Below are 10,428 nucleotides of genomic sequence, written 5' to 3'. Positions count from 1 at the left end.
AGTTTTATTAGATTGCAGGTAATCCAGCAATTTGGGGGGCGGTGTTCATCTAAATTTTGGCTTCTGCATGTTAATGGTACTAAGCCAAATCCTGCTGCACCACGAGGAAGAAACTGGGAAGCAACAACCAGCAACACTCACATTTTATACATTTTCCATGGGACTGGCCTCTATCTGGTCTCTCTCCCCCTTTTCCCCGCTTTTCCTTTCACATGCACTCCGACTCATAAATACATGCAAAGTAAAATGACATGCAGGCTCTGGGCAGTAAGGAGGCGTATCACATGGAGTAGCAGCTGAGGATATGAGACTAATCTGACAGGTGCAGGCTGGGAGAGTGACAGCATGGGAAGAGGGGGTGGAGGAAGAGGAAGGGGGTCACAGCTCAAAACAGAAGGACTGAGAAGATTAACGGTCCTCTCACTCCGGTATCCGCAGACAACATCAATTTCATCTTTATTCTCATCGTTTTTATGGACAACTGCGAATAGGCAGGGAAATCGTTATATAATCACACCTAGTTAATCACAAGAAATGGATTTTAAAGAACATCCCGATGTGAATACCTTATCTGGTTAGAGTAATAGTCCAATTAAGAGGTTTATTACCATGTAATTCCTGAGTGTGGAGCTGGGATGGGTAATTAGGCCACCATTTTGAGCCGCAGAGTTCATAAACACAAAAGAGAGTGCTGAGAAGACTGATACCTCTGTCGTGTCAGCCTCAGAAATATGTGGAATGAAATCAACTTATCATCAACTCCGAAATTAAGTAGTTAACACGCTAGAAGTCTTTTATTTATTCAACACAAACGGCAGCTATTTAGATTTATTCTCACAGGGACTAATTATGTACGTGACTAATCTTCTGGCAACTTGTTGCCAAGCCAAAACCGGAGATCCCAAGGAATTCGTTAATTGTGGTAGGCTAAAAAGTCCAAGGGATAAACCTGTCTGTCACTCTAAAATTAAACATAGTTTCATTAGAGTACTGTAAGATAATCTGGGAACTGCTGAGAGTCTTTGGGAGCAACAGGAAGGCTATAAGGAGCGTAGGGAGGCACCTCCTGTTGTGTGCACTAAGATTATCATTAGATGATAGCTGATTGCGTTAGGGCGTTGCAGCTGAAAGGGTAACAGATAATAGGAATTGATTTGTATGATAAGTAGATAAATAAGAACATGAATACATGAATAACTTGAGCTTTTTATATAATATTAGTAAGTCCTAAGTAGTAGTTTCTGTTGACAATACTTTTTTAAAGATATAACACATTTTGGGGTCAGTTTGAAGGAAAGGCAGATATGAAATGTAAAAGTGAAGTCAGAGGTCAAATGTCACATGATACGGATGCACACTATGACACAATATTTAGAATCCCTGACAAATTTTAAAGATAAAATGCATTTTATGAAAGTTTGACCTAATTTGACCTTGAAGAAGAGGTCAGAGGTCATAAGTAACGTGATATTTAGAATCCCCATATATCGTTCCCTGTATACTCATATATTCACAATACAAACAATAGCAGTAAGAAACATAGTTTTAAATAGCTCTATATAGCATTATTGTCACTTTCCCCTTCAGATCCAACTGTTGACCTTGAAGGAGAGGTCAGAGGTCAAATGTGACACAACATTTCAAACAAATTCAAACCAAAAACTAAATTTCCTGATTTTGGTCTATTTATTATATTTGTTATATGTAATAAACTCAAATTGTTGTGGTTTATATGTTGCTGATTTACTTATTTATCATCTTTTTTTCAGTTGAGGTGATAACCATAGCACCTAATTATAAGAGTTTAGGTTAATTCTTTTGCGTTATGTATGTAGGTCCTTGAATCTCTTTGAGTTTGTGATTGATGTTGTACAGTGGGTGCTTTGTCTGAGTAATTTGTCTTGACGTTATGTTGTGCAGGCTTTATAGTCGCTCTTTTTCAAATGCAGTCTCGATCTACAACTTGCTGAATAAATTAAGCAAAGACTGTAACAGAATAGGTGCAGTTACATCTACAGTGAGGCTCAGATGAAAGCACCCAGTGGAAAATTCCTGCTTAAGTATTCATAGAGGGTGACAAGGCAACTCTGGATCAGTGTGAGTCTCAATCTTGCTCTGATATAACATTACTGACAGGCAGTTAGACTAACTTTGGCTCTGACTCTGAGTTATAATCCTCCTTGTGTCGGTCATAATTCCTATTGGTTTGCTCATTATATCGCATATACAGTATGTTACAGTGCCTGCATGCTGTTCAGAGATTGCTTTGCCTTGTCAAGGCCCCGCTGGGTTGCACACAATAAGCCTCACAGTGACAGCAGGGTGGCTGACATACAGAACATGTGTTGCATCTGTTTCCAGTGACGAGCGTCAGAATGAGAGTCCATGACCACACAGGATGTATTAACTATGGCAGGATGCAGGTGTCCAAAATTAGCGGGAAGAGTCTAATTTTAAAGAACACTTTGTTTCCAGCCTCACTTCCTATTTTAAACTGGCTGAAAAATATCAAACAGGGACAAAGGATGTGAAGTGTGCTAGGCGGGGTGTCTGGTGAGGAAAAAACCTTGGCTGAACTCTTACATTGTGTATATTTACAAATATCTATGAGGTTTTATTCAATAACTTCTAAACAGAAGGTGAAATGTTGAAGTTGATCTATATTGTGTCGTTTTGTTACAGTTTTGCTCCTCTGGTTTATCTGTATAACTACACCCAATCCTTGGAGTTGGCCTTGAATGCTTCTAACAAAAAATATACTCAAAAACATTAAAGGAACACCCTGAAAACACATCGGACCTTAGTAGGAAAAAAAACCTTGCTGGATGAGGCAGGCTAGTCTGTTTTGCCAAACTTTTATTGCAGCATGAGACCGGGTGTTATTATGCACCACGAGGAACCCAGGACCCACTGCACACCGGGTCCAAGGACTTCATCCTTCAAATGCCTGTTGCAGTATGCCTGTTGCAGTCTGTGCATCATGACATGAATAAGCCTCCCAGACCATCACCGACCAACCACAAAACTGATGTTACAGGCAACACAATGTTTCCTAGCTCCACGCTCTCGAGACTGTGCCGGGAAACACAGCAAACCTTCTGACAATGGCACTTAATCAATGCAGCATGGTGGAAGAGTTGGACTATCTGTACAACCTCCAAATGCAATACTAGTGAAGAAACAGCCAGAAAGCACGAGCAGTGAGAAAATATCAGTGGCCTCCACCTGTAAAACCATTCTTGATTTGGGCGTCGTGTCATTGTTGCTCCTCTAGTGCACCTGTTGCTAATTTCATTAACCCCAAAGCAGCTGAAACTGATTAACAACCCCCTCTGCTTCTTAACTAACCAGATCAATATCCCAGAAGATTAGCTGGCTTGATGCTATACTCTGATTAAAAAGTGTTCCTGTAATGTGTACGTTCAACAGAATGCCTGCTGTAGAAGGGTGGTTTTTGCACCTTGTAAAGACAGGTTTTTAACAGTTGGATTACATCACTCATATTCAACCAATACTTTGGAATAAATATTAAGATATCTCAGCCCCTCCTTTATTTATTTATTTTTTAAATACTGCTCTCATCATAGCCTTAACTTTAAGCAAATTGCAAACTACATCACCAAAGGTTGTACATTCTGCACATAATCCAGACCTATCTGTCCACCACATTGACATAAACCCTCCTTAAACCTGAGAGGTCATGGCCTTCTGAGGTAACCTTGCCCCGAAGAAAGAGGATTAATGGCAAAGATCATCTATATGTCAACTAGTCATGTCATCTTAAAACAATACAGTATATCAGGATACTCTGAACAAAGACACACACACACCTCTTCTTATCTGACCTCTTCAAAGACCACAACAGGGACTTTTGTGTGCTCGTTTTCACCCAGTGAGCTTTGGAGATCTTTCTTTCAGCTCCTCGGGTTTCTCAGTGGCTTTATGGTTTAACCTTTGCAAGGTCAGGGTGAGGTCAGGGGAATAAAGGCAGCTCCAGGATTTACCTTTCCTCCTCTATCATCCACAGTCACTGCGCCCACATGCTGAAAGTGACATATTGTTTTTAAAGCCTGTTTCAAGGACTGGGTCTGGTTTCAGAAGACCTGCAACTACAGGAAGCCCACGGGAGTAGACAAAAGAAAAGCAAATATAGAAACGTTGCCGGTGCTGTCAAATTCATTAAGATCTTGTCTTAATTTGTTTGGTTTTTTGTAGGTGTGTCCTAAAGTTGATGATCTTTTATTATCAGAAATAACACAGAGTAGTAAAAAAGTAGAAAAAAATAAAGTAGTGCTCAAAAGAGGAAGGAGAGAATATAGCAGGAGGAGAAAACTGCCAGGACTTTGATCAGCGCTGTCAATGAATTTGCTGCACACAGGGACTAAAGGATGGTGGTCTGATGTTGTGAGTAGTTTACAGAATTGAACATTTTTACCTCTTATATGTTAAAAATAATTCATATTGTAATGTATGTGTGTGATATGTGGTACAATGGAAATGGCTGCTGAATGAGGTATTCTATAAATGAGTGTGCTTGTTTGGCATGTTGACCCATGCAGTCTGAAAACAATGAAAACAATACAAAACTTGCAATGCTGCCATCCTCCCCAGCTGTGCTCCATGTTTATCCCACATATCTGACAATGTTAGCAAAATGATAAGAACGGAAAAGTTTGTTAATTGACTCTTAGTGTTTCTATTTAGTTTATGGTAGTTTACAGTTTATCTAGAGACTGTATATAAACGATGGATATTGTCATTATGGCATTACTCTATGTTGAAGCCTTCAGACAGCTGGGAAAAAAAGAACAAAAAATATAAAAAAAAAATAAAACACTTACTGGAAAAAGCTGAACAGCAGACCTCTTGAATGTTTTTAGTGCAACCGAATATAGTCAACAAAATAAAATCACACCCACTTGTCAATCAAGGCAATCACATCCTTAACTAGGCATATCTACAAGCCTAGATAAACTTGTAGCAGCTCCAAAATGTTAAAATGTAACCATAATTCAAATGTTGTGACTGGGATAATTAGTTCTAGTGACCAAAATCATTTAGTGTGCCGCTGAAGTTAAACTGATTAACATGGATTGGATAAGAAGTTAACAAAAATGGATGGGTGCCTGGATATGTTAATTTCTGTTGTAAATATGACCATTTTTAACATGATTCTTTAGTTTTGGATCCAGCCTCGTGTGGCCATTGCAGGAATTCCAGTTTTTGGCACTTTCCCATAAAAGCTATACTATACGCTTCTTCTGGGCTATATTCTCAGCAGCATATTGTAGCGGGTCAGGGCTGTTCGGGGTTCTGTTTGGACAGTTATGTTTTGTTTATGTTGCCATAGTGACGGGTGACGCCCTCTCGCTGCGACAGTGTGTCCTTCCGGGGTCAGAGGGCGTTCTGTGTGTTGTTGTTGTTGTTGCTGTGCTGTTGCCGCGCTGAGCAGTTAGCTAGCGGCAGTGTTCTGCAGATGTCAATAAACGGCTGTGCTCCCTGGCTAGCTCACGGGAAGCAAGACCAAACGACACCTCCGTCTCCTCCTTGTCTGAACTCGCCACATTGGTGTCAGAAGTGGGATGATGGTGGCACCCCATGTTCTGACCCGAGTGACTTTTCCCCCGCGGGTCGTGACCGGCCGGTGCGCCAAAAGAAGGCACCTAGACATTTGCAGGACTTTGTGTGGGGCAATGGGGTCGTCGGGGACGACTGACCCCTTAGGTGGGGGCTATGTAGCGGGTCAGGGCTGTTCGGGGTTCTGTTTGTACAGTTATGTTTTGTTTATGTTGCCATAGTGACGAGTGACGCCCTCTCGCTGCGACAGTGTGTCCTTCCGGGGTCAGAGGGCGCCCTGTGTGTTGTTGTTGTTGTTGCTGTGCTGTTGCCGCGCTGAGCAGTTAGCTAGCGGCAGTGTTCTTCTGCAGATGTCAATAAACGGCTGTGCTCCCTGGCTAGCTCACGGGAAGCAAGACCAAACGACACCTCCGTCTCCTCGTTGTCTGAGCTCGCCACATTGGTGTCAGAAGTGGGATGATGGTGGCACCCCATGTTCTGACCCGAGTGACTTTTCCCCCGCCGGTCGTGACCGGCCGGTGCGCCAAAAGAAGGCACCTGGACATTTGCAAAGTGAAAGCAAAAAACAAGCGCAAATTCAAACGCGATTTCAATATGTCACATATTGACAGTGGCTCACCGATGCAATGACATAATTACCCAGCTACATTTCCGAAAGAATGCAAAAGCATTGACATATATTTTTCCTTCCTACAATAGCCCGACGGGCAGGGCAGAGATAGATTTTGGTAGCCCGACTGGAAAAATCGCTAGCCCCGGGACGTCGGGCTAGCGATTTTGCAAGCCCTGTGTTACAGGCATGGCCCTTTAAGGATGAAACCTGATGGAAAATGTATTCGGGATGTGTGTAGCGGGACTGCCTGGTGTGTGTGTGAAGAGAGAGAGCGGAGAAGGGGAAAAAGTAACGGTTAGCTACAGAAGAGACGAAAAGAAAATAAATAAAAGGAATATAATAACTCCCTCGACAGCCAGAGTTGTGTCGGCGATGCTCGCTGTGAGTAAACTGTTTCAGCCCACTGTACGCGGTGTTCGTGCCTTAGAGAAGAAATAAAGTTCGGTGAAGCAGTTTCCTACGCCTCCTTCGATCTTTTTGCTTGCGGAGTTGACCTGTATAGTAAGCTGTTGCCGGCTACGAGTCAGTTACGGAACCTTCAAGTAACTGCCAGAGGTTTCCTTACTACGGTTCGGGGCCGCGGATCTGGCGCGGTAACACCTGCATCTGATTGAGGAATCACTCATCTTTGGAAAAGAGAGTTTATTACAGAGAAATGGCTCTTTCCAAAATAAAAGCTATACTATACGCTTCTTCTGGGCTATATTCTCAGCAGCATATTGTAGCGGGCCAGGGCTGTTCGGGGTTCTGTTTGTACAGTTATGTTTTGTTTATGTTGCCATAGTGACGGGTGACGCCCTCTCGCTGCGACGGTGTGTCCTTCCGGGGTCAGAGGGCGCCCTGTGTGTTGTTGTTGTTGTTGCTGTGCGGTTGCCGCGCTGAGCAGTTAGCTAGCGGCAGTGTTCTTCTGCAGATGTCAATAAACGGCTGTGCTCCCTGGCTAGCTTACGGGAAGCAAGACCAAACGACACCTCCATCTCCTCGTTGTCTGAGCTCGCCACATTGGTGTCAGAAGTGGGATGATGGTGGCACCCCATGTTCTGACCCGAGTGACTTTTCCCCCGCCGGTCGTGACCGGCCGGTGCGCCAAAAGAAGGCACCTGGACATTTGCAGGACTTTGTGTGGGGTAATGGGGTCGTCGGGGACGACTGACCCCTTAGGTGGGGGCTATGTAGCGGGTCAGGGCTGTTCGGGGTTCTGTTTGTACAGTTATGTTTTGTTTATGTTGCCATAGTGACGGGTGACGCCTTCTCGCTGCGACGGTGTGTCCTTCCGGGGTCAGAGGGCGTTCTGTGTGTTGTTGTTGCTGTGCGGTTGCGCTGAGCAGTTAGCTAGCAGCAGTGTTCTTCTGCAGATGTCAATAAACGGCTGTGCTCCCTGGCTAGCTCACGGGAAGCAAGACCAAACAACACCTCCGTCTCCTCCTTGTCTGAGCTCGCCACAATATTAAACATATCAGGTTCCCATAAGGAGAATCATGTGCTAACGGCTGTCTAAATGACTCGGGTAAAGTTTGTAGTATGCATGCTTGTTGTTTTTGTCTTTGCACTAGGATGATGTCAGCGTAAATGTGCAGTCATATTGGTTGTGTTCCCACTAGTGCTGTCAGCGTTAATCTCGTTGAAATGACGTTAACGCCACAACACGGCAAATCTCCGTGTAACCCCTATAGACATGGTTACTAGTATTTTCTTGTTTTTACCTGGTATTATTATTTCCGACACCCCTTGAACACACTTTGATTTTCCGTAGTTCAGTGAATGCAACAAAAGCACGTTGCTGCATTAAGCTAGGCAAAACGGAGCAAGACACCGAGAGCAAATAACAAGCTACACAGTGAGTCTTTTGGTATAAAATAAGTGTTATAAAGTATTTTCAACAGTCTCTAACTTAAAGTTATGTACTTTTCAGAGGCCTTTATGTGTTTTACTCTCGACCAAAACCAGGCAGAGCGTGTATTTGTTTCTTGGGAATTCCGGTGAGTTACTAGAGATGATAAGTTAGCAGGAAAACTTATGCTAATTTTACATGTGGTAAACACTGCAACAGTGCGAATTCCGTATTGTCTAAAAAAAGCTAAAAACCAGTCGGAGTACTTGAATCATGTGTGAAATGGAATGTCGTATTTTATTTTATTGTCTATTTGATTGGGCATCTTCACAAATGTGCAAAACTAATGCAGGATGCACTTCTCTTTTAGCCATAAATGTTGTCCAGTGCCTTTTCTGCACTTTGTCATTTCAGTTATAGGTTAATACATGTAAATAAGTTATTTAAAACTAGTTACGTTACAAACATTTCATGATGTGATTACATATGCCTTAAAAAGGGGTATTTAAATACAATTGATTGTAATGCTGTAAAGCAATACAAATGGAATTCATAGAGACAGAACAATGTTAAAACGACAGTGTACTTGATTTTGAAAACTTTATGAGATCTCATTTTATTTAGAAAAACTGTTAAGAACTATTTTGTTTATTGCTCTGTACTGTATGTGCAGACTGGTTTTTTGTGATCCTGGATCTGAAGTGGTTCTGGATATGGATGGCGAGCCAGACCCTGTGAAAACTCTTGGCGAATCCAAAAGCAGTGTGGCCAGCTGTTCTGGATGCAGGAGTAGAGCTACAGTCTGAATTACTTCGAATCGCAGGATTTCAGATAAGCAAGAGCAAAAACTGCTTACTTCATACGGATTGTTTCTCTGGGAAACTATTGAACTCCCAATATCCTGCTCATCAGGAGTCAGGTCTAAAGAGACTACTTATTTTATTTTATTTTGTTGTTATTTTCAAAAGAGCGCTCTTCTCTGTTGATCTTCTGTTAATTTTCTATGCTGTTTACATTGGATTATTGCACCACTGTAACATTGTAATAAATCTGCCGGCTGTTCAACACTCAATTCTCTCAAATTTATTTTACTCCTCTCGAATCTAGTCTATAAGTTTAACCCTACTATACTAAGCAGGTGTTACATCCGTTAACGAGCTACCCCTGCGTGGGGCTAGACAGCCAACACGTTTATGAGCTAACTGCGCTAACACACTAGTTCCCACCCATGTAATTGAGCATTGCGTGGCACATCCAACATACTGTTTTACTTTAGTCCATGACGCGCTTACCTTCAGGGTCATATGTCACATGAAAACCAAAATAATTCCAAACGCCAGATCTGAATGAGGGTGGGGGAGGTTCAATTTGCCATGTTGCAAGGAGAGCTTAACTTCTGTCTTGCTAGCTTGCCCTGCGCTCTTCCTTCTGACGATGCTGTCTGTGTTGAGCGCTCAGTGGATCTGCGCTCGACAGTGCAGCCTAGGCGGAGTAGTCAAACGCAGATTCACTGAGCGCTCAACACAGACAGGATCGTCAGAAGGAAAGTTGATAAAATAAATTACAAATTTTGTATTGTTCGATACATATGCGTACCGAACCGAAAGCACTGTATCGAACAGTTCAATATCGATACGAGTATTGTTGCACCCCTAGTAACTATATAATTGTAGCATTTCTTCTGTTCAGCATATGTTAGCATGCGAGCATGATGGTAAACATAGTAAGCATTATACCCTCATTATAGTCACTGTGAACACGCTGATGTATTTAGCACAAACAGCCTCACAGAAGCACTAGCGTGGCTGTACACAAACAGCTGAGCTGATATCAGGGAGACTGCTGCAGAGTTATATAAAAGTCTACAGCCTGTCTCATATTTTCTCTTTCAAACACTTCTTTCAGCCCTTGCTGTAACCTCTCGAGGTCTCACGTTACCTCCACTCTTCTGCACAATTACCCAATGAAGTAGAAGCTACTGTGTTTGGCGTGCGGATGAGTTTGCATAGGGGTAGGTTAGGGGCGGGGTTGGGTGGAGGGGGAAAGCTTTTGTTTTTCTTTTCCTTTTTTTCACCCAATCTGACTGGAGAGTTCTCCATATGTGTGAAGTCCTGAAGTGAGAAAAGATTGGGGACATGGATTTTGGGGTGGGGGATTATTGGACGAGATCACAGGGATGCCTTTACAGATTGCATGCAAAGCCCATCAGATTTTAACACAGTCAATCTGCTTTCAGTGTGCAGACATAATGCTAACCCCCCATGTGTGGATCAGACACCACACAGACAGATAATCCTTCCTAAAGTCTGTCATTTGATGTCGACCCCCCATCCCCAAAAAAGGCATCCATGTGTTATGCATACTTACATGCATGTTCTTGCACACACTAGCAAGGATTTGGGGTCAC

At 42.7% G+C, this 10,428-nt stretch overlaps 1 long non-coding RNA gene across 1 annotated transcript; it reads left to right on the top strand.

Annotated features, from left to right (window-relative positions):
- Positions 1-7,722: 7,722 nt before the first annotated feature.
- Positions 7,723-9,093, top strand: LOC106675604 (uncharacterized). The gene is made up of 3 exons (XR_001342002.2): positions 7,723-8,027; positions 8,103-8,169; positions 8,695-9,093. It is a non-coding gene; the product is annotated as an uncharacterized LOC106675604 (long non-coding RNA).
- The last annotated feature ends 1,335 nt before the right edge of the window (positions 9,094-10,428 follow it).

Source organism: Maylandia zebra, linkage group LG4 (assembly GCF_041146795.1).
Source record: "Maylandia zebra isolate NMK-2024a linkage group LG4, Mzebra_GT3a, whole genome shotgun sequence".
Classification (NCBI taxonomy): Eukaryota; Metazoa; Chordata; class Actinopteri; order Cichliformes; family Cichlidae; genus Maylandia; species Maylandia zebra.
This window is presented reverse-complemented; position numbering and strand designations above follow the sequence as displayed.